Raw genomic sequence first — 25,946 nt, forward strand, 5'->3', positions numbered from 1 at the left:
ATCTGCCATGTTCTTATTTTGCCTTCCATAAGGAAATGAAGCATAACTGCTTTCCAAAGCAGACTGTTGACACGTGTTAGATAGAAAGTTAATATTTTTATTTCTCATTATGTAGTTCAGTGTCATCAGAACTTGGTTCTAGCTCAGCTCTGTCACTGACTCACCTGTGACCTTGTGGAAGTTAACTCCAACTACCTGAAATCTATTTTCTGTGAAAGATGAACACTAGTCTAGGAAATTGTTAGGGTGAACACTATGTAATTGTTAAGCCTATTTAAAATTTTAACAGGCCATGAACAGGCTACGTCATGAAAAATAAAATTAATAAAAAAATTTTGTTCAGACTTAAAAGACTTTTCAGGTTACTATTCATTTTAATGCATTAGAAAACATATTATCTTCACAAGTGTGCATCAAGTGAGAGAAGTCTTGGTGTTTCAAATCAGAGTTAGGATTTTTTGTTTTTTGTTTTTTCCTAACTAATCCCAACCATTTCTTAGTTGATTTTTAGAGGTGGTATGAATGTGTGTGCAAACAGGACCGTATTTCACATGGCTACATTTATTCTGATGTTTAAATTCCTAATTTTAAGAATGTCACCAGGTTATAGAAATGTCCATAAGCATGACACAGTGATTCATGACACACTTCCCTCGAACTGATAAAATGATAACACTAGCAGACTGTGACAATTATGCATACGTGTCATACCTAAAACAGCCACTAAGAAAAACTATACAAGAAGACACTCAAAAACACACTAGATAAGTCAAAATTGAATCATAAAAATTGTTGAAGACAAGAAAAAGAACACAGAGAAACGGAAAGTAGAGAAAAGAACAGAGAACAAAAACTAAAATTGCAGACTTAAGCCCTCACATATCAATAACTACATGAAATGTAAATGATCTAAATACAACAATTAAAAGACAGATTGTCAGAGTCTTTAAAAAATAGGACCTAACAAATGCTGTCGGTAAGAAATTATCTTCAAATGTAATAATGTTTCCATTGAGGGAAACTGGGAAAAAGGGTACACAGTGTCTCTCTGTAGTATTTCTTATAACTGCATATGAATTGACAATTATCTTAAACTAAAATATTTAATTCAGAAAAACACAAAATTTCCTCTAAATACCTCTAGATTTAAATCTGAAGCCTTTCCTTTGCCATTTCCAACCTTATTCATGTCCTACCTCTCTCCCTTCACTTATCATATAGTAGCCACAGAGGCTTTTTCTGCTGTTCCTAACCATGCGTAGCAAACTCTCACCACAGGGCCTTTGCACTTGCTATTTCTTCTGCCTGGAAAGCTCTTTCCTCTGACTTGTGCATTCACTTCATCCAGGTCTCTGCTCAAATGTGACCTTGTCAGAGAAGTTTCTCCTTGAACATGCTACATACAGTACCATCCCTGTCACAGTCTATTTCCTTACCTAGACTTATTTTTCTCCTTTCATCTGAAACAGGTTTGATGCCTTTAAAAATTCCAAATCTTGGATAGAAACTTTAAAATGCCCTACTATGTGTCCTCTATATGTTGTTTTGAGATTGGGAGCATTTTCTTTCAAAAATAAACCAAACAGGCCGATTCACTCTATTTTCTTTCCTTCTGCTGACCATTCTATATTTGTGTGCATAGAATTTTAAGATTTTAAGGGTTTTGCAGTTAGTAAATGTACTGTATTCTGTCACATTCAGCTTATTGCAATCCAGTGGTATTTCCCAAAAGATCTAACACTTCAAAGAGTCAACCCCATCTCTGTTACACTGTGAGCCTGCCTTGAAATGACTTGGCTCTTATTTTTTTCTAGGCTTTCTGACCAGTCCAAGGTGCAGAGACATACTTCAAGAGGATCGTTAGAAGTCTTGGGCAAGCCCTTCCAAATGTGGCAGGTATGTCTCTTGTCTAAAGGTACAAGAAATGCAGCTTTCTTTATTCTTCTGTAACTGAACCAAAATGATATTCGAATCCTCCGTTTAGCCGCCTGGCAGCCATCCGAGGTGGCATCTGAGTTCTAGATGAGGTTATAAGATGCCAAGTGCTTGCTTGAGGGTTGCATCCCCAGCTGCTTGGCTGTCACCTTGACACATGCATCTTCCCCTCCCTTGTCAGTACTTGTGGAGCACTGCTGAGCTCCACCTTGATCTGTCTTGGAGGATCTCCTGCCTCCTCTTAGCTTTTTTCAGTTACCTCCTGTGCACACAGGGGGCATGCTATTGCTCCTGCCCATCTAGAGGAAACTTTCTGGGATGTTAAAAAGTTCTTTATTTTGGACACTGTTACTCCAAAGTACATTGCACATGTTCTTGGCCCCTGTGTCATGCTCTGCCATGAGGTCGGGCAGTCCCATCTGCCTGAATGTACCACCCAGCCATTTCTGAGATCCAGACTCCACCCAAGAAAGAAGGTCCTTTCCCCACTGCCCTTATCTCCCCCCACCATATTTGGGGGTTCTTTTGTAACAGATCTTTGAAGAAATACAACTTAGGAAATCAATCAAAACACCATTCACTTTTTGTTTCCTGCTGTTCTTTGCAATACATTGGAGAAGGGTGGTAGGTATTCCCTTGGCTCCAGGTAAAATTTAGGTCTCAGACAGGCTGCAATCTTTGTAAGTTCACTCTTAGATTTAAAAAAAAATCCTCTGGACATTGGAAGTCACAAAAATAATCTCCTTTCGGAAACCATCATGTCTGATATCATATTCAGATCATAATCATAGCTTCAAAGTTAATTTAATATCAAATTATCTCCCATCCCTCTTTTGGGGCCCATTTTTGAGTTGGACTATTGCAGTGGGAAAAGGTATTTCATTTTCTTTCTCTGTCTGTCACCTTCTACCCCTACTTCCTAGTTGTTATTGCTGAACCCTAAGGGTTGAAGCATGGGAAAGAAGAGGGGAAAGCAGCTCAGGATGTTTCTCACTTGAACAGGTGCTATGTTAAGCTGGCTTTGTGCCTTCTGGGCCTGGAAGATGTTTAACAGTGACTCTCACTTGGTCACTTTTGGGGGTCTTTGGTGGCTTTATCCTGCTTCAGCTCTCCTGGCTTGGGTAGAGCTTTTCCTTCAGCTTCCCACCTGCTACTCAGTGGCTGGTTTTCAGAGAGTCCATTTGCCATGGACTCTCATTTGGTGTCTCATGAATACTTCCAGGTGGTCTTCTCAGGCTTCCGGCTGACTTTCTCACACGTGGCCCCCACCTGCTCCATGCAAACATGCATCTTATGAACCTTCACGGGCAGGAGAGGGCACAGGTACTTCTCAGACTCCAGAGATGCTCCCAGATCAACTCTCTTGTCCTCTAGAATTTCAGACGGGAGCCGATCTGCAGTCCAGGTGTCTCCCAAACCCCAGGAGATGCATCTAGGCCCTCTAAACTGTTCCTTTGAAGCCTCTCTAGAGGCTTGTGGAAAAAAGTAGCCCCTTCCATTCCTCTGACACTGCTTATTTTATATTAAAAATTTGACATTTGAGGAAACCAGATGTATTATTAGGTTGCCAGGGCTGCTGTAACAAAGTACCACTAACGGGTGACATAAACGTCAGTTTGTTTCCTCACAGTTCTGGAGGACAGAAGTTCGAAATCAAGCCTCAGGAAGGGTTGGTTCCTTCTGAGAGATGTGAGGGAAGAATCTGTTCCAGAACCTTCTCCTTGGCTTCTAGATGGTTCTATGTCTTTTTCTATCATCTTTCCTCTATGCATGTCTATCTCTATGTCCAAATTTCCCCTTTTTAAATGACATCAGTTATATTGGATGAGGGCCCACACTAATGACCTCATCTTAACTAATTACTTCCACATAGACCCTATTTCCAAATAAGGTTACTTTCTGAGATACTGGGGTTAGGGCTTCAACATATGAATTTGGGTAGAGGACACAATTCAACTCATCACACCAGGGTTCAATGACCTCAAGGTCACATAGGCCTTGAAGTGCCAGTGCAGAGATTCTGCACCATAACTAGGTGAGTCTATAGCTTGTACACTTCATCTCAGACAACTGTTATATGCAGGCCGTGCAATAAGGAGAATGTTGTCTTTCCTTTAAACAATCAAACCAGGCTGGCTGGGCATGGACCCATCCAGAAGAGGAGCTCTTACTGGGACATAATGTGGTGCCATCACATGAACTCAGAACAACAAGCCTTGCACAAAGGAGAAAAAGGAACACGTCTGTGGTATAGCCTTTGATACATCTTCATACCATTTACCAGAAAATGAATTTCTGCTCGAACTCGAAGTATAGATTATGCCAGGATTCAAATGTTTCTAAAGCTTCTAAAATAGTGTCAATTTGAGTTTGGTAATGTTATTCCTATGGCCTGTGTTTTTGCATTTTTGGTGCTTTTAACCTATTTTCACACCCGAATATGTTCTGTGTGTGTGTGGTTGGCTTCACATTGGGCATATTTAAACAATGTATAATAAAACAACATTTTAAATCGTGCTAGAGAAAAAGAGTAAACTGTTTGCTATAAAATTCCTGCAGGCATTTACTGGATAATGATAATGATAGCTTAACTAAAAAAGGATAAAATATGTTCAACTTCAATGGGGATTATATTTAGGAGAATTATCAGATTGTTTTGATATTTTCCTTTTAAAAACAATTCTTTAGTACATCCTAGGTGGGAGATAAGAATTATTATAGTGACTTGGAAACATGGCTTTATGCATATGAGCATAATTTCAATCCTGCAATATTTGTCACTGTTTTATTCCAGATGGCAAAAAGTTTTCATTATTCCTTTCAGTTAAGACCCGAGGTATATACCTGCAGGAATAAGTCCATGATAAGATTTTCCTTGCCAAAACTCTAATAGATGCTTACTTACTGAGAAATATGTGTACTGAGAAATATTTAAGAAAAACGCACTTTGATGAAGCTGCACTAATGATATTTATTTAGCTAATTGTGTACAGGGATCTAACTATGATTTCAGATAAAGTAGACTGTTGGCCATGTAAATAAGCCTGTCACAGGTGTGCAGGGTTTTAAGAGAATTGGGTAGCAGATCTAATGAAAATTAGAGTAAGCCTCAAAGAAATATTTAATTGTAAATTAAATTTCCCATTATAAAACAAATATAGCCACATAAAAATATTTTAAAATAAGGGTAAAAAAATTGCTAACAATACCAATAACCGAAGCAACAGAACAAGCCTTTTGGTACATTTGCTTCTCCTCCTTTTTCATTCATTCATTTAACTGAGGATTACTGAACGCCTACTCAGTGTAGGCACTTAGGAATAAAGATGGCTAGAGCAAGGTTTCTGCCCTTAAGGAGCTTTTAATTTGTCAGGGGACACAGGCCTTGAATGAGAATGAGTCCTTATAATAGATGATAAGTGCAGTACTGAGGAAGAGTGACCAGAGAGGTTGCTGCCAACGCTGTTGTCGGGTCTGGGAATGCTATAGGAGGTAAGTTGAAATAGAACCTCGAGTAGAAATACATTAGTTAGAAAAGAGGAGAAAATACATTTCAGTTAGAGGGAAGAACGCCTGCTAAGGTATGGGAGGATGGAAATAACATCACAAGGAACTGTAAATAATGCAGCGTGTCTAGAACAACAGAGAATGGGCTTGGAGAAGTAGATGGGAGTGAAATCATGGGAGAATTTTGTGCCAATTATTCTATTGGCAAGAAAAGGAGGGAAGGAATAGAAGTTTAGAATGTCATTTTAGAAAAATTAAATCTTCAGCGTATGATTGAATGAACGGTGTAGAAGTTACAAACCTTAGAAACAAAGAGATGGGGAAGGAGCCAGCTATACCAAGAGGCGGAAATAAAGCTTAAGTAAATCAAGCTTGCATGGGTCCCTTGCAGCATTTTGGTAGGGATCCTAGAATGTGTTCTCCTGGGTCATATGTTTTTATAAATGTTGCAAAAGTTTAAGTTCTTAACTTCAACCTGTTATGAGTGCTTTCTCTTTCTATACCTCTACCCCTCCATATGCATCTGTCAATGCTGGGTGACATTGGAGTGCCCACCAAAGTTTGTATTCAAAATTTTACATTCACAATTTTGCATTCCTTTTCTTTAAAAGGGCCCCCAAATTGTGTAAGCTTTCAGCCTCACAAATGCAGATCCAGCCTCGAGATGATATTGTAATAACCCAGAAGAGAAATGACAAGTTCTTAAGACTGGATTGTATTTAATAGCTGCAGAGATAAAAAAAAAAAAAAAAAAAAAAACCAGATGTAGAAAACTAGGGAGGAGGAATTATTGGCTATATTGGTGTGAGAGAAAGGATAGCGCCAAAGTTTCCCATTTATATAATTTGCTGAATGGTAGGGCTGTTAACGGGGGAAAAATGGTAGAGGTGGATAACTCTTGTAAGTAATATTTTGTTGAATACCTTTGTGTGTGTGTGTTTGTGTGTGTACTTTCATGCTTTTGGATTTGTGGAAGTGGATTTACTATGTCAAAGTGTGTAAATATGTTAATGGATTTTGTCATCTATTTCCAGATAAATTGTGTCATTTAACACTGCTACAGTTAATGTAGAAATGTTTTTTTTTTTGTCCATACTCCCTCTAACACTGGGCATTATAATTTTAATTTTTTCAAACTAAATTATTGGGTAAAAGTGGCACCTCCTTTTCATTTTACTCTGAAGTGAGATAAATACCATCCATTATTGTGAACTCTCCATAGGAATCTATTTCCAAGGCATAGTGATTTAGGAAGCATTAGGAGGTAGTTGTAAATCCTTTATGTAAGTAGTTATATTATACACTCTAAATGCATGTATACATACATAGATGTATTATAAAAATGAGAAATAGGTGGGGCTAAAATAATTTTACTGATCAGATCATTTTAGAACAGCTGTTGGTAAACTTTTTTTGCAAAGGGCTGGAGAGTAAATATTTTAGGCTATATGGGCTTGGAGACAAAATTGAGGATGTTATGTAAATACTTTAAGAGAGAAAAATAATATGTTCAAATTTTTATTGATATAGTTCAAAATATAATAAGAATAATAATTGAGTACATTTTTTTTTTTTTGAGTCAGAGTCTCATTCTGTTGCCTGGACTAGAGTGCTGTAGCATCAGGCTAGCTCACAGCAACCTCAAACTCCTGGGCTCAAGCAATCCTCCTGCCCCAGCCTCCCAAAGTAGCTGGGACTACAGGTATGCACCACCATGCCCGGCTAATTTTTTGTATATATATTTTTAGTTGGTCAATTAATTTCTTTCTATTTTTAGTAGAGACGGGGTCTCGCTCTTGCTTAGGCTGGTTTTGAACTCCTGACCTTGAGTGATCCTCCCACATCGGCCTCCCAGAGTGCTAGGATTACAGGCGTGAGCCACTGCGCCCAGCCCAATTGAGTACATTTTTTACACTATAAGTGTACTAAGGAGAAAAATTGAATTTTTGGAAGTGGGACATTTCACTTAACTGGGAATTCAAAGTTAACGTCTCTATCATCAAATTGACTGTAAATGTTCATCTGTTAAGAACCATTCTTATTTCACAGGCGGTGAGCTGGATTTGGACCACAGGATGTACTGTGCCAACCCTTGTTTTAGACGATGACATTTATAAAGTCATTTGCCCATTAAGCTTTGTTAAAATATTGGGTTTGATAATAAGTTTCAGTTCTGTTGCATGCTTTATTTGAACGTATTCTGCATTTACAACTTACGAAAGCACTCAGCAAAATTGCATGTGCGTGTGTGTGTGTTTGTGTAGCGTGGTGGGGTTTATTCTGCATTGCTAATGGAATTTAGGATCTATCCGGGGTGACAGCCCTATTACAGTGCAGCATTTTGTCTACTTAGATAAAGAGACCCAAGAAGTCAGACAGGAAACCAGACTTAGTAGATGCGTGTTTGCTCTGTTGGTGTATGTATTGGAATGACTTCCTGTTGACTGTGAATTGGTTCTGTTCGTTAACTTCTGCTTCTGCTAACTTTGGGGGGGTTTGTGCCTTGGCTTAAGCTTGCCTGTTGCTCAGCAGCTTTCCTAAAAGTTTGAATTCCTCCCTCACCCTTCCTCACAAATTTGATGTCTTGAAATATTTTTTTAAAATTATATTTCATTTTTCAGTTCTTTCTGTGGCCAGTTCGCTCAGTTTCTATAGTTCCAAGAAAGCAAAAAAGGAGGATGAAAAGAAACAAAATGGAAAGATGAGAAACATTTTTAAAGCTAATTAGCTTTTTAGTGATTTCATTCATTTCAGAGGCTGGGCTGCCTATTTTGAAAGTTTCAACTAGAACTTATAATAAATCTAAGACTGATTTTTCCTTTAAATTCTTAATGAATGGCTTGTGAAGTCTGTTAAAACTTGAGTCAAGTTTAGCTACTTTCATGAGTATGCTGAATTATGGACTGGATCTCATAAAATTAATGGTTGGATTAAAAGTTTATGTTTTATCTTTTTAGTCAATATGGGTGGAAAGAATGGGTATCTTTCTTTTTTTTTTCTTTTTTTCTCTTTCATATTACATGGGTGAATAAGAACAATGGGTATCTTTCTAATGCATAATCAAAAATAATTAAAATAGAATGAACTCAATGCGAAGACCCTATTTTAAATAATATGGCAAACTTTCCTTGTATTGCTAGTACATGGAATATTTTGATTTTGTATTTTGTTCAGTGGAAAATTTGCTATCCTATATATACAACAAACATATGCTTTGTGTATTTTTTTTAGAGATAATGTGTTATTAGATTGTAATTTATATGTTGCTGGGGGTCAGCACAAGAGAAAAATCCCATCAAAATTAAATTTTGGAATTGTTTCCTTTTCTTATTTATTTCCATGGGCTCTTTGGAAAGCAAGGTTCCAAATGCATATTTCTATAACCTTCCTGCCAGTGGCCAATTTAAAATAACCAGACTGTGCTCTTCTCAGAAATTATCTTATTTTATTAGCTGCCAAAATATGTGGCAATTTATTTATTTATTTTTGGAGATAGTCTTGTTTTGTTGCTGGGGCATGAGGGCAGTGGCATCATCATAGCTTACTGCAACCTCAAACTCCCAGGCTCAGGCGATCCTCCTGCTTCAGCCTCCCAGGTAGCTGGGACTATAGGCGTGCAGTACCATAGCTGGCTAATTTTTCTATATTTTGTAGAAACAGGGTCTCACTATGTTGCTCAGGCTGGTCTCAAAGTCCTGACCTCAGGCAATCCTCCAGCCCTTGGCATCCCAAAGTGCTAGGATTACAGGCTTGAGCCACTACACCCAGACAATTTTTTTCATTTGTTTAATTCTGCGATTTGTTTATATTTTAGATGTGGAAAATCTTTGTGTTTCTACAACATTTGAATTCACAGCTTTATAATTCCAAGAACGAAATTTGCTCTAAACACTCATTGTTTTTTATTTTTCACTGAATTCTCCAATTATTGTTAATTATCACTTGGAATCACTGTATCTTGAAATAAAATTCCTTCAAGTAGATTTTTATAATCACAATTAATGGCAAATATCTTATATTTATTATTAAAATGTTTGTTTAACCAGAGAAGGAATAAATTATTTCACCAGAGGCAAAACTAAGTTTTGGGGCTCTTCACTCACCAGGACTGGGGAAAAACTCTAGTGTGTTCAGATGGTCACATGCTTGTCTGAAATTTGAAAAGGTGGCTAATTTTTACTGTAATCATTTAAGACTAAACCTTCCATTTTAACCTCTCTTCCATTACTATTCTGTTTGGGGGTAGAATTGCAAAAGCCATGGCTATTTTTTGGTAGAGGTTCCACCAAAGGGGGAATCAAACTGGGGACACACTGATGTTAAATTTTTAGGTTGTTTGCACACACTTCCATGCCTAGTGGAGCTGTCTGCTTTGCCAACTCAAGAGAGCATTGTGGGTAGTTGAGCAGAAGATGGCGGACGAGAAAAACCACCAGTCAGAGTACCTCTGTAAGATAGACAGATTTTAGAAGAGAGTGAAAAAAATAAACAGGCAGACAAACATAGATCGGAAAAGGATCGGAAGGAAGGGTGCCTTGAAACTATAGGAGATTCCACGGGAAGAAGGTGCTGAGGAGAACTAGAAGGGGAAAAGCCCTTGAGAGGCTTGGAGAACAGCAACAAGGGTAGGTGGCGCAGTTAAATTTCCTCTCCCTTGCATCTTGGACTGCTGGTGGGCTCCTGAGCCAACACTAGCCCAGAGCTGGCCACCACCAGTGAGCAGTGAGCCTCTTGCGGACAGGGCACTAGGCTCCCAGCTCCATCGGGGCACCTCCCGGCCCACAGACCTGAGCCGCTCTGCAGGCGCCATATTGCTTCATTCTCCCCTCCCGCTTTCCTACCCGTGGCTGTTGAGAAAGACAATTTAGCCACCACCCAGAAGCATTGGTAGGGAATGGGACCTTTCCTTTTGGGGCCCTGCAGCAGACTGAAGGGTACTCAGACTGTGAGCTCCCTACCCACCAGCCCTCCCAGGCATTGCTTTCCTGGAATCCAGCAGAGTGGGGCAAATCTTGAGGCTGAGAGACATTGATCCAGCTTGGGTTCCCCATGAGTGACTTGAGACCAGCACTCCTCTCCCTGGCAGGGTCAGGGATTGATCCCAGGGCCCAAGGGACAGGCCTGCAGACCAGATCCCATACACTTTACACCCAGGTCTTGATTGTATTGCCCCAAGGCACAGAAGGGATATTTGTGAATGAGCCTACTCAGGTATGTGTGCCTTCAGGGGCAGATAGGCGTGCTTAAGGGGCAACCATCCTCCCATCGGAAGGCCGTGCACCCAGCCCAGGTTGTAATCCTGGGCAGGGAACCTCCTGGCCTGCATCACAGCCAGGGGAGATCAGCTAGCTTGAGGTCCTGCCTGCTAACAGAGGCCTAGGAGAAACTGTGGAACAGGGGAGGGTGGAAAAGAGTGGAGGCATGGTCCAGACTGCAAGTCTCAGACAGCTCCATCCTCAAATGCAGACTTTTCAGCTGAGTGGGGCCATTTCAGCCCCTCTCAGGCAGCTTTGCTCAGAAGCAGAAAATAGACCTTAGACCCCTGGTAGCGGCATTTGTGGAGATTGAGGAAGGCTCACCCAACCCAGCTCCGCCCAGACTCACTCCCAGACCAGCCCTTACTGAGGTGGAGAAAAAGGACACACCTGGAAGTCTCAGGGCCCCACCCACCACCTGAGGCACTAAAGAGCCTCTCCAGAAGGAAAAGAGCTGGTTACAGAGCTCTAAAACAGCACTGCAACTTGCTCCTCCCAGCATGCACCATGTACTGACAGGGAGGTCATTCTGCACATCCTTTTACTGCATCCACTGACTTATCATACAGGGTGTGGTTGAATCTCACCCACAAACACCACCTCCTGGCTCAGAGACTGAACAAGGCATGTCATTATCCAAATGAAAATTCAAAGGTAAGCAACAGCTGGTCTAGATGGGAAGGAATCAGTGAAAGAACTCTGGAAGTATGAAGAATCAAATGGAGAGCACACTCCCAAAGGGGAACACCAACTCTCTAGCAATGGACATCAACCAAATTCAGAACACTAAAATGACAGAAGAAGAATTTCGAACATGGATTATAAGAAAACTCAATGATGTGCAAGAAGAAATGGATAACCAACACAAATAAACTGCCAAAAAAAAAAATCCAGGACTTGGAAGAAAAATTCACTAAAGAAATTGAAATATTAAAGAAAAACGAAACCAAACTCCTAGAAATTAAGAATGTATTCAAGGAATTACAAAACACAGTGGAAAGCCTCAAGAACAGGGTAGATCAAACAGAAGAAACAACCTCAGGGATTGAAGATAACACCTTTCAATTAAATAAGTCAGTCACAGAGATAGAGCAGAGAAATAAGAGAAAAGGGCAAAACCTACAAAAAATGTGGCATTATGTGAAGAGGCCTAACTTGGGAATCATAGGGTGAAGAAGAAAATACACAAGGGTTGGAAAAGCTATTTGAGGATATAATATAGGAAAATTTCCCAGGCCTTGCTAAAAATCTAGATATCCAAGTACAAGAAGCTCAAAGGACACCTGGGAGATTCAATGTAAACAGAAAGACACCATGACATGCAGTCATCAGATTGACCATAATAGCCACCAGAGAGGCCCTCCTGTGAACTATAAGGTGAAAGAAGCAGGTAAGCTACAAAGCAAAACTCTCCAAATAATAGCAGACTTCTCAACTGAAATCTTACAAGCAGGAAGAGAGTAGGGGCCCATTTTCACTCTTCTCAAACAGAATAATGCCCAACCTAGAATCATGTACCCTGCAAAACTAAGTTTTGTATATTAGGGAGAAATAAAGACCTTCTCAGATAAGCAAAGACTGAAGGAATTCATCAAGACAAGACCTGCCCTCCAGGAAGTAGTCAAAACAGTGTTACACACAGATTAGCACAATAAACACTCATGAATGTAAAATCATCCAAAAGCTAAAGGTGAAAGGCCAGATACCAGAATGGCTCAAGAGAGGAAACAAAGCAACAAAGTTCAGCTCAACAGGATGAACAGAAATCTGCCTCACTTATCAATTCTCTCAATAAATGTGAATGGCTTGAACTGCCCACTAAAGAGACTAGGCTGGCCAAATGGATAAATATACGCAAGCCAAATATCTGCTGTCTTTAGGAAACACATCTAATCCACAAGAATGCATTCAGATTCAAGGTGAAGGGATGGAAAACAATATTTCAAACTATATGGAAGATTAATAAAACAGTTAGTTCTCTGAAAAAATAAAATCCACATGCCTCTGGCTAGATTAATGAAAAGCAGAAAAGAAAGAACTATAATTAGCTCCATCAGGAATGAAAAAAGAGAAATGATAACTGATGTCACAGAAATATAGAATATCATCTATGAATACTATAAAAATCTCTATACACATAAACTGGAAAATGTGAAAGCAATGAATAAATTCTTAGAAACACACAGCCTCCCTAGGCTCAATCAGGAAGAAATAGAATTCCTGAACAGACTAGTATCAAGTACCAAAATTGAAGCAGCAATAAAAAACATTCCTAAAAAGAAAAGTCCGAACCAGATGGTTTCACACCTGAATTTTACCAGACATGCAAAGAAGAACTGGTGCCTATCCTGCAAATATTATTCCACAACATTGAGAAGGAAGGCAACCTCTCCAACACATTTTATGAAGCCAACATCACCCTGATACCAAAGCCAGAAAAGAATGCAACAAAAAAAGAAAACTACGAACCAATATCCCTTATGAATATAAATGCAAAAATTATCAGTGAAATCCTAGCAAACAGAATTCAGGTGCTCATCAAAAATAGACAACCTATAGAATGGGAGAAAATATTTGCATGTTACACATCTGATAAAGGGTAGATAACTAGTATCTATATAGAACTCAGGAAAATCAGCAAGAAAAAATCAAACAACCCTATTACAAAATGGGCAAAGGACATGAACAGAAACTTTCCAAAAGAAGATAGACTAATGGCTAACAAACATATAAAAAAAAAATGCTCATCATCTCTAATCATCAGGGAAATGCAAATCAAAACCACAATGAGATATCACTCCAGTGGGAATGGCCTTTATCAAAAAATCCCCAAACAATTAACGTTGGCATGGTTGTGGAGAGGTAGGAACACTCCTACACTGCTGGTGGGACTGCAAACTAGTGCAACCTCTGTGGAAAGCAATATGGAGATACATCAAAGAGATACAAGTATAACTACCATTTGATCCAGCAATCCTAGTCCTGGGCATCTACCCAAAAGAAAAAAGACATTCTATAAAAAAGACATCTGCACTAGAATGTGTATAGCAACATAATTCACAATTGCAAAGATGTGGAAACAACCCAAATACCCATCAATGCATGAGTGGATTAATAAAATGTGGTGTATGTATACCATGGAGTATTACTTAGCCACAAAAAACAATGGTGATCTAGCACCTCTTGTATTATCCTGAATAGAGCTAGAACCCATTCTACTAAGTGAAGTATCCCAAGAATGGAAATACAAGTGCCACATGTACTCACCATCAAATTACACACATATAGTAATAATATTACATATTATTATGTACTATATTATTATGTTATATGTACTATATTATATGTACTATATTATTATATTATTATGTACATATTATGTACTATATGCACATATAGTAATAATATTCATCAGGTATTGGGCAGATGGGAAGGGGGAGGAGGGGATGGGTATATGCACACCTAATGGGTGTGGTGCACACTGTCTGGGGGATGGACACGCTTGAAGCTCTGACTCAGGTGCGGCAAGGACAATATATATAACCTAAACATTTGTACCTCTATAATATGCTGAAATTAAAAAAAAAATTTAAAGAGAGCACTGTGACACACAAGTAGGGAATCAGAAATCATATTTTTCTATGAATGTGTCCTGCAGCACTGGCACCTCATGCATGCAGGTGGAGGTGGGTGAGAAACTAGGTTTGAAATATACAGAGGCAGAAGCTACTCTGTGCAAAAGCATTCCTGTTATTAGACATGTAATATTATCAGCAGAGGATTCATGTTTTATCATTGCCTAATCAAAATTGAAGTTCTCTTCTGTCAAAAATTTAATGACTAATGCAGTTTATACCATTATTAATGCATCATACTTTTTTCTTTTTTGGTGTATAATACACAAGTAGAATTTTTCAAAATCCCAGTGTTTTTAGGGCACAAACCTGTAGCAGTAATATAAATACAAGTACCACTATGTACAGTTTCATGTTTTCTGAATCCTAATAATGAATAGTTAAAAACAAAGTTTGATTAAACATACTAGATCAAAGAATGGATTATTTTTCTATTCTTTCTATAGAAATAATATTTAGGAAGAGGCAGTCAAAGAGTATGCAGCCAGTAAGTATAGGGGAAAAGCATTATGGAGATGTGGTTCGAGAGCTAATTAATATGAATATTATGGGTTTTTTTTTTCTGGATTTAGTGATGCTTGCAACATTTATCAGCATTATAAAGTTTATTGGAGGCCAGGTGGGGTGGCTCACACCTGTAATCCTAGCACTCTGGGAGGCCGAGGTAGGAGGATCGCTTGAGCTTACAAGTTCAAGCAAGAGCAAGACTCCAGTTCTACTAAAAATAGACAATAATCTAGGCGTGGTGGTGCATGCCTGTAGTCCCAGCTACTCAGGAGCCTGGGGAAGGGAATCCACTTGAGCCCAGGAGTTTCAGGTTGCAGTGAGCTACAATGATGCCACTGCACTCTACTCAGGGTGACAGAGTGAGACTCTGTCTGAAAAAAAAAAAGTTTGTTGCTTGTTGGAATTTTTTTCATGCCAAATCAATATTCACTTTCATGATAAATTTATATTTATAATTTGTATTCTCTTTCTAAAACTATATAAGCTTTAGACCTCCACAAAATCTGGATCCATAGCATAGATATTTATTAAATATTAAGATAACATGAAGGTAAGTGTCACTTTTCACCTAGCATAGGGCCTGGTATATACTTATCATTCATTATGTTTGGAGTTGAATGCATCTTCATAATAACAAATAGTTATTGTTGTTCTGTGATGCCTGGTACTTTTACAATTTACACATATTATTTAATGTCTATATAGACATTAAATAATATGTGTAAATTGTAGTTAAGAATAATTTCTACCTTCTCGGGATCTCGAGGTGGTAAATCATTCCTGCTACAAGACATTTTCTTATGGATGAAAAACTGTCAAAAGTCTGTCATTTAACCAGGGATCTGATATATGCAAGAAATATTTACTTTCTCATTTCCCTCAGTCACCTTTTATAGTTTGACTTGTCAAAACAAGAAAGGAAGAAGGAAATAAAAAAGAAAGAAAGAAAGAACAAAAGGAAGACTTAGAAGTGAGAAGACTAGCTTGGTCTTATTAGATGATGATAGAATAGTAGGGGAATTTCTAAACAGGTACCTCAAATTCTGAAAATGACCAGGACCCAATATATCAATGGCACTTCCAGGATGGTAGAAAAGTAGGAATATGGGTGTTTGAACAATTAAGTTTCAAGCAAAACTTTATGTAATTAGTATTCTTCAGTGTGATGATGGCCCTCAACTGGTGTTTTCAACAACTTGTTACAGAGCAACAGTTAAAATGTTTCAAGGAAGAAAGCCCTGCATATTCCTCTGATAGACACATTTTCCATGTTAGCATTTTAGCTGTCTCCATAAAAATACTCCATCTTAAGCATCTTTGTGCTCACCCCTCTTTAGCTGTAGCTGGAGACTGAGGCATACTCTATGCACATACAGACTTCGTAAAGCATCCATTTGGGGTGCAAAAATAGCCGGGCGATCACAGAGAAGCGTCCAGAGGAAACTGCTCCTACAAGATTGACCAGAGCAATTCTAGATGTGTTGATGGATGACTTACAAAGCGTCAGCTGGAGGAAGCCTGCGAGTGGGTGCATGAGCTGGTAGGAGCTGCTGCTGTTCGGCTCCAACAGGGTTAACCAGCCTTGCCAGCGTGAACAATGGAAACCAGGCAGCTCTAAATGAAATGAGCTGAATATTTCATTCGGCCACTCAGCTGCCTGCTCCAATTGCCTCCTTTACTAAAATAAGAGCTTAATCTAAAGTGACAACAACATCAGTTTCTGTGTGCTCCAGTCACACTGAACATGACTTCCTTAACATAAACACTATTTACATGGACCGTCTGGATAGAGCAGGGAATCAGGAGCGTGCCCGGCTAAGACACAGGGTACAATGAAGGACGAGGACCAGGCAGCTGAGAATTAACATCAGCAAATGAAAGCCTGACCCTCAGAGGGCATGTCCCTGATACGTTTTAAAATGAGAGAGCATTGCACCAGTAACCTTAGCCTTTGCAAAGACTATGCCATTTAAAATAAAACAGCACCTTTTCAGTTTAGACACTTAACCAAATGCATTATGTCTGACCCATTTTCCAACTTAGGTGACACGAGAGGATAGATCCCTAGCCGCAATTACTAGAATCTTTCGAACAATTGCAACCAATAACCTCCCTCCCTAGACTCCTTCTCATAGCAGCACGCGCTTCTTGGAGATAAAGAGGGCATTCCATTCTGCCAGGGCAGGCCAGACAGAGATATCAGGGGAGGGGGGAGAGAAGATGTGACCCTTGAACTGAAGGCTTTGATGTCACTGCTGGCAGTACCCAGGAAATCCTGGCATGAAAACGGTTTTCAGCTGAAGAGTTCTGGAAGATTAGAAGCAAGGGTGTGACAAGGCACCAGCCTAGCAAGGTCCACAAAATAACACAAGTTACTTGTTTCCAGAACCCTAGAATAAATATTAAGGCAGAGATTTATCCTGAATATGCATTATTGGTGGTTTATTTCCACGCGGAGAATGCTATCATAATGAAGATTTTCACTCTGCTAGCATCCTCTGGGGATTTTAAACACCACACAATGTAGAGGTATCTAACTTAGTGCTATTAGAGTTACTGCCAGTTAGTGGAATTCAGTGGCTTGTCCACCAACGTCCTAGATAAGGAAAGTAAGGCACAGAGAATTTGCCTGTATCTTTGAAGCCACACGGCAAATCAGAGAGCAATAGGGAAAGAATATAATTTTTTGCTTAATTATTTCTACTTTTATCAAATCACCATTAATGCTCTCATTTCTAAAACGGCTCTTCTCTTAAAATTTCCCATGGTTGAGGTTTCTAAAAGGCAATACCAGACACTGATTTGTGGCTTTTGAGATCCACAGACTTAGAGCTCCTGACAAAATGGTAGCTCTTTTGTGTACAGGTTTGTGTTATCCATCCTTGTCCGTCAAGCTCTGGGCCTGAGTAAGTGTCCCTGCGGTTCCCATCCCTGTCATGGTACATTTCAGATAAATGTAGTGGTACATTTCTTATTCATGAAAGAAGAAAGGGACTGATCATTTAAAACAAGTCTTTTCTTTCTAAGAAAGGTATAATTGATGGGAAGAAAAGTGGGAGAAGCATCAATATCTGGCTGGCCTTAGTGGAATACTCATTAATCAATAGCTATTTATTGAGAATCTATGAGATCACCAAACATTATGTTAGGGGAGGGAAAATTGTCTCTGGCCTCTTGAAGCCCACCATCTAGCGAAAAGGCATATCATAATTTGAAAAAAATAAAAAAAGAAGTTAGACTTCTGGTGAACACCAATAAGAATATCATGATTGCGAGAAAGTAAAAATACCATTTTTGAAGTTGTTTGAAGTGATGCTCTTCTACTGTGTTTTCATCTTCATTTTAACTTAAGGGAAATATGAACAAGAGTACTTGTAATCACCACTTATTGAATATTGATCAGCGATTTCAGGTATTATTCTAGCTATGTCCCCAAAAGAATTAAATGTATTTCCTCACAAGCTGATAGGGTTACAGACAACTTGTAAAATATTAATTGTGCAACTTGGTAAGTGCCTTAATGACATAGGTGCCAAATGCTTGCAGCAGAGATGAGGTGGGAATCACCACACCTGTCCTGTGAGGTCTCTTCTACTGGCGATGACCTTGACATCTATCCCTGTAGTACCCAGCTCTTTCTTCAGCTTGGTCTGGAGAGCCAGTGAATGTCATCTGCGAGTAGCGACACCGGTGGGGGTTGGGGGGGCCTGCACAAAGCAGGCTTGGAGAGCAGTCTCTGCACCGATGACTGAAATATTAGAGTGTTTGCTGAAGGTTTCAGGGAGGCTGATGTGTACCTGGCACTTCTCTGCCCCATGTCTTGGCCTCTCCCAGCTGTGATAGGGCTCTTGACCATCTTCTCTTTTTCTTTGTTGGGTGAGGTTGGGATTGCCTTTTCATGGATGTCCCTGCTGCTCTGTTGCATCTTAGCATGAAGGGCCATGTTTAACAGAGAGAGATGCAGGGTTTCTCTCTTATAGGTGACGAAACCCACTTGGAAGAATTTCAAGGCTTTAATGAGAAAATGCCTAAAGTAGACTGAAGCAGTCTACTAAGTTAGTTTCTTCTATTTTCTTTCAGTCACTTTTCCCCTACTTAATTGTGTGGTCAGTTCTCGGTTCTGAAGTTCTGAATACTACTGTGTATCATTAAGCCACTCCCAGTTTTATGTTTTCCTGATGCAGGATGTTTTAAGAATATTTTGCCATCTTTATCTTCATAGACATTCTACCATTTCACATAGCATTAATCATAAAAAATCCTTCCTTTTCTCCCCTACTATTTTTATTTTAAACTTTTAGAGAAAGATATATTGTATTTGTTGTATTTGGTCTTATCTTTTCCCTCTTCTTTGAAGATGGAGGACAAAGTTTCTTTCATGCTAAAATGGAAAGATAGCACCGTGTCAAAGAATAGAAGAGTTTTGTCACTTTAAAACAATTTTCATACTGAGCACTAGTTTTCACGAAAAGGACCATGTTTTAAAGCATAACCCATCTAGAAGATTACACATCTCCTAAGTTTCTGCTTAATCACTTAATGTTTTTATTCTAAGTTTGCTACAATAAATTATCATCACAAGAATCAATTTTATACAGCTCATCATTCAAGTACCTGTTTATTTGGGGAGGGGTGGAGGTGGGTGGTAGATTCAGTACAGATGATCCTAAAGCTATTTCTCCTTCAGGCCCTTGCAGAACCTGCTCTTGTATTATCAGGTTGTCATTCTGTTATGTGTGACCCTGATTGGCCTGTAATTGTGTCCCAATGGCAAGACCACAACCCAAAAAGTCAGCCTTGTGATTTTGCAGCAGCTGTTGCTGCAGAAGGTAAATGCCGTGCAGTTATTGATGAGCTTGCTAATTTGTTTAGTAGACAGAATTTAGAATGGGGAACAGGATTTGTCTGCTAGCTGTCATCATCCATCAGCCCCAGGCTGCCCCAGGCAGTGGGTTTGTTTTTTGCCAGCTTCTAATTTTGCTGTATTTTTCCTTAGCTTCAATCCATTTTATTCATTTATTATAATTGGGAGGGTGGTGGTTGAAATAGAAAAGAAAAAAAAAATACTCATGCCCTATACTTGAGATTGAAGGCTTTCATATGCTGCCATTTTTTGATAACAGTGGGTTCAGACTGGACCTGTTAGTCTATTGACTGATGTGGTTAGTGAATGAAGACTCTTGGCTCTCATGTGGGGGCCCTAAAGCCCAGTGAGACTGGAAGACTTGCCAAAGCTGTCCTTAGTCCTGCATGTTTCTTCCTGTCTCCACCAAGATCAGATTTTATTATTATTAGATTTGTTCCTTTGGGGTACTCATTCAATTCCTTTATAAAGGTTTTTTTTTTTTTTTGAGTGCCTACTATGTGTGTCAGATATTATTTCAGATGCCAGAAAATATACTGAGGACCCAAACAAAAAAAGCACCTGCTCTGAAAGAGTTTCAGTTCTAGGTGAACATAGAAATAAGCAACTATACAATGGGTCGAGAATAAAGGAAATAAAGCAAGGTAAGGGGTAGAGTTGGGTGTGCAGGTTTAGATAAGGAGGTCAGGGAAGGTTCTCTGTGGAGATGATATCTGGGACCTGAATGATGAGAGACACGTCATGTGAAGATCTGTGGGGAGAGACTTTGGGGAGAGGAAATGGCAAAGATAAAGACCCAGAAGAGACGCTGAGCTTGTTAACTTTCAGGAACGGCAAGGAAGCCAGAGTAGTTAAGACAGCTGGTGGTGGTGGGAAGCTTTCAAGAGATGAAAGTGGAGAGGAAAACAGAGTCAGATCATCGAGATTTTAATCTTAGTGTGGTAGGAAGCTGGTTCTAAGTGGGGGAGACGTGGTCAGACGCACATTTTTGCAAAGCTCACTGGGGCTGCTGTGTGGAGGGTGGGCGGCAGGGGACAAGGGTCGAAACAGGGAGATGGGTGCAGAGACCACTGCTGTAGCACAGTGAGAGTGACTTTGGCCTGTGCTAGAGTGACAGTCATGGAGCTGGTGGGAATTGGTCAGATGGCATATAGTTCATATATTTTAATAGCTTTAGCTGAAGAGATAAGGGAGATAAGAGAAGGAGAACAGTCAAGGACGATGCTTAGGTACTTGGATTTTGAGTACTGAGGCTGACAGTGCTCATGATTAACTCATATGTACTGGGGACAGGCATAAGATAGGGTGCCGTGGTGACTGGCCTGAAGTTGTTTTCGAAGACCCATTGTTGGTAACATTCAAAATAACCTATAGAAGAAAAGAAATATCAGGAGACTCAAGATGAGTGTTACCCTCATTTTAAAATGAAGGAAAAACACTTATTTTTAAAAATGTTATGTTTTAAGGAATTAGTAAAATCCTAGATTGTGTTATTGTGCATATCGTTTCTGAACAATTAGAAGAAAAGCAGTGTTCACCAGAGGCCAGTATGCAGTATGGGTTCTCAACTATATAATCATGCAAAATTAACTTATCTTTAATTAGGCCCCCCATCATCAGATATTGTCATGATTTACAAAAGGTAGTTTTGTAGTATATCATAAAATTATGATGAATAGGAAAGGAAATTGATTTAGTTGACAGTATGGCAATATGGATTAATAGCTGAAAGACCATACCTCAAGGAGCTAGGTTAGTGTACCATTCATTATTCATCTAAAGAGAAGTCTGTGGTCAGGTGCTATCCTTTCTATTCATTGGGTTATCTTTTTTTTATTAATTTATCGAACTTTGATGAAGGACAAAAGAAGGAAAGTAACACTTAGTTTGCCTTTTTGGAAAGTTACATACCTGTGCTTGGTACTTTAATCCATTTTATCTTATTTTGGTGTTCAGGAAGTTAGTGATAGGCTCAATGTTGGCCCAAACATAGTGAGATAAAATTTAATAGTATTAAAATAATTCCATATATAATTTAAAAATCAATGGGCCAATTACAGGTAGGGAATACCTGAATTACTATTCCATTGTCAAAATATTCTGTCTGATTTTATTTTCAATAAAAGCCAACAGTAAAACATAGCTGCTCAAGCAAGAGATGGTGTCACCTGTCACATCATCAGTAGAAGATTGTGTGCGTAGCCAGTGAGATAATCAGCCAACAAGATGTACACTGGTCAGTTCACATATGTCACCTCTGGGTAAAGTCATTTGAAGGACATTGGCAATTTAATGTCTAAATCTAATGAATAAGAGGATAAATGATCTAGAAACCGGTAATTCATAATAAGAGGCATTGTTTAGCATGAAAAAGAGAAACTTGAGGAAGATATCAAAACAATCTTCAAAAAAGGATTGGCCTTTGAATTAGCCAGAGTCCAACAAGAAACAGTTGATGGCACTAAATGAAATGATATGAGGAGAGCTTAATAAAGGGAGTATTTATAAGACTATAGACAGGGTTTAAAAACTAAGGCTACAATAAGATACCGCTTCACATTCACTAGGATGGCTACAATAAAAAAGACAGGAAATAACAAGTGTCAGTGGTGATGCAGAGAAATTGGAACCCTCATACATCACTGATGGGAATGCAAAACGGACAGCTGTTCAGAAAACAGTCTGGCAGCTCCTCAAAAGGTTAAAGCTCATGAATTACTATATGATCCAGCAACTCTGTTCCCAGGTATCTCCCCAAGAGAAATGAAAATGTATGTCCACACAAAAACTTGCATGCAGTGTTCAGAGCAGAATTATTCATAATAGTCAAAAAGTGGAAACAACCAAATATCCATGGATGAAATAAATGTGGTATATCTATGCAGTGGAATATTACTAGGCAATAAAAAGAATGATGTGGTGAAACATGCTACAACATGGATGAACCTTGAAAACCTTATGTAAAGTGAAAGAAGCCAGTCACAAGAGAACAGATATTGTTTATTTGACAATAACAGATATTGATTATCTATATGTCATATAAATAATTGTATTTATATGAAATGGACATCCAGCCAACCAAATTGATAGAGACAGAAGGTGAATTAGTGGCTCTCTGGGGATGAGGGGTTAGCAAGAACTGGGGAGTGACTCATAATGGGTATGGAGTTTCCTTTTTGAGTTGATGAAAATGTTCTAAAATTGATTGTGGTGATGATTGAACAACTCTGAATACATTAAAAGCCATTGAATTGTATACTTTGGGTGAATTGTATTATATGAATTATATCTCAATAAAGTTGTTGTAAAGAAAACAAACCAACAAGGATTGGTACAGTACTCTGGGGATAATAATAGCAGGGAGTTGTCATCACCCCTGGTTCTGAGGGGACCAGGAAAGTGTGCTCTATGGAGAGGCCCTCCTGAATGCAGACAGCATCAGACCGTGGACAGTTACCTTCAAGGAAGAGGCTGCAGGAATACATAATCCTGAGCTCACTCTTCCCTAGTCCCTGATCTCCTGCTGATGCCTCCCATTGTCAAAACCCAACCGGAAGCCTGGAGCAAGGGAGTCTCTCAGTGTGACTCACAGTAGTCACCACCCTGGTGCACTGAGCTCAGGAGGCAAGGAGCATACTTCTTGGTGTGAAGACAAATGATTTCATGGCCTCCAGAACTGAGACCAGTAAAGTTAAAATTGGATGTGCTGTCTCAGAATAAAGTGAATTTTCATCCCTGGAAATAGGATTGGACAAAATCTGAGATGATGATAGTGGAATTACCTAGAGGACTCCAGTTTTAAGTGAAGGACTGAATTGATTATCACTGAAAATTCCCTTGCAGCTCCACATTTCTGCCTCTAACCACTGCATATGGCACCACCTGTATTAACATTTGGTTCGCTATGGGCTTGGAAATTCAGAGTCTGGGCTTTGGCTAATAAAACATAGGTTCATTTTGATGAGAGTGAGAAAGCAAAGGGACCATTCTGAGGATGGGCTGCTCGCTTTGAGTTTAACCTCATGTGAACGAATAAATTGGCCAGAGACAGTCTGGGAAGAGAAGTGGCAGGAAAAGAAAAAAAAAAAAAAGAAAGAAAGAAAGAAGCTTGTCATCAGAGAAGATGTAGGATTTGGAGAAATAAAATTTGCCTACTTAACAATTTTACTGATTATGTATATTAGCCCTACTTTCCTTTTTAGTTTAAAATGACAGTAAAAAGACTTTAATATTCCCTCTAAGAAAATTATCATTAGCTTTCATGACACATGAAAGATGTCAGAGAGGTTTGTGTGTCTCCTCTCCTGCATGTTTCACCAGAACTTCTTCTCCCAGAGTGATGGGGGCTGGGAGTGATGGGCCCCTGTGAACCTACGTCTGACTCACTCCTTTTACAGAGAAAGGATCTACAGGACTGGGATGAGAGTGATCTGCAAAGAGGGTGGAAAGTTACTCGAATGACCACGTTAATGGAGCTGCTGCTACATTCAGCAGCCCATGGTTTCCAGGCTACTTAATGTTGAAGACTTTAGAGCAGTTACTTGACAAGTTTTATGGTTTTCTAAAATTGGTACTTCTACTTTGTGCCATGTTTTATATCTACTACATTAAATATATACCAGCATAATCATTCACATGGTCCGATGCCAAAACACAGAAACGACGATGCTCATTTACAAATGTGGACAATATCCAAATAAACCACTAATATGCCCTGCCAACTCGAAAGGATGTAGGATTTGGAAGAAATATTCAAGACTGTGGAAATATACTTTTCTATTTATCTTTGTTTCTGGACATTCAGATATGTCTTGTTGATACTTGATTAAAGACTTCCTGGATTCTTACAAATTACCTAATTCTCCCCGCTCGAAATTTTTTACAGTAAATTTTACTATTCACTAAAGGCCAGTAGTTTTAGATGACTTGTTCTTTATTTTTACAAGCACTATTTTAATTTTAATTAACGTGCAGCTCCAATAAATAGATAATTCATTGTATATGGGTGGCATTTCACTGGTATAGGACATTGTACAAATCTGTTGTTCAGATAGGCATTCCCAGGAATATGACAAGTACCCAGGAGTGTAACTTTCACAATTGTTTATAATTCCATTTATTTATGTATATTGTTTTATTCTTCACTGTTGTTTTTTGGTTTCACAATGGAAGAGAAGAAGTATCTCTATAGCTTTTTTTCATGAGGTATCTGGCTTCAGTGTAATACATATTTATGAATAACACAGGATTAATATTAGGATTAAATGATTTAGTACATATAAAATAATATACAGGGCCTGGTATGTAGTATGATAAAAGTAAAACACAAGGCCTAGCCCATAGTAGGTCTTAATAAATGATAATTATGTTGACGATGATGTTATGGTGGTAATGATGATGGTGATGATGATGGTGGTGATGGCAATGATGATAATGATTGTAAGGTAGTAGACAATTATCAAAGTCAACTTTATGTGATGATTTTGGGGAAAGTTAGATACAGTAACTCTTTATGTAACATCATTCTATAGCTGCTTGGAAGCTGCTACTTATAAATGAAACAATATATAATGAAACCATTTGTTTCTCATTAACGTTATAACAAAACGTGAAGACTTACTATAGTGAAAATCTTCAAACATTTGATCTTTTAAATTCATTTTTTAAATTTTACATAAACCTTAAACATAAAACTTAAAATGTGCTCAGCATAAGTCTAAGCACACCCTCTGATACACGAGTGTACATTTCTTTGCCACTCCTGGAAAAGTGTGAGACATACATATGCAGGGGGTGCAACATACTTGTTTCTCTGGATTATCTCAGCTCTAATCACATGTCAAGTCAGACCACCAGGCCTAGGCCTTTACTTTAGTGTTACCATCATCTTTTCTTGTCCAGGGATACGTTCCAAGACCTCCAATGCCTGAAACTTAGGATAGTACTGAACCCAATGTATACAGATGTCCATTGATACATGTTGCGATGGGATTATGTCCTGATAAACCCATCATACGTTGAAAATATTGTTAAGTCAAAAATGCATTCAATACACCTAACCTACCGAACATCACAGCTTGGCCTAGCCTGCCTGAAATGTGCTCATTGCACTTACATTAGCCTACAGTTGGGCAGAATCATCTGGCATAAAGCCTATTTCATAATCAAATGTTGACTATCTCCTGTTATTTATTGAATACTGTACCAAAAGTGAGAAACAATGGTTTTGAGCCATCGTAAAGT

General features: G+C 38.8%; 1 protein-coding gene across 5 annotated transcripts in view; it reads left to right on the forward strand.

Annotated features, from left to right (window-relative positions):
- The window catches only part of SOX5 (SRY-box transcription factor 5), a 1,016,716-nt gene that overhangs the window by 134,088 nt on the left and 856,682 nt on the right, over positions 1–25,946 (forward strand). For all 5 annotated transcript variants that reach the window (XM_076007578.1, XM_076007575.1, XM_076007577.1 and 2 more), the window contains exon 2: positions 1,815–1,896. The gene's annotated coding sequence lies outside the window, so the exon portion shown is untranslated. The remainder of the gene's footprint in view (positions 1–1,814; positions 1,897–25,946) is intronic.

Source organism: Microcebus murinus, chromosome 10 (genome assembly GCF_040939455.1).
Source record: "Microcebus murinus isolate Inina chromosome 10, M.murinus_Inina_mat1.0, whole genome shotgun sequence".
In the NCBI taxonomy this organism is placed as follows: domain Eukaryota; kingdom Metazoa; phylum Chordata; class Mammalia; order Primates; family Cheirogaleidae; genus Microcebus; species Microcebus murinus.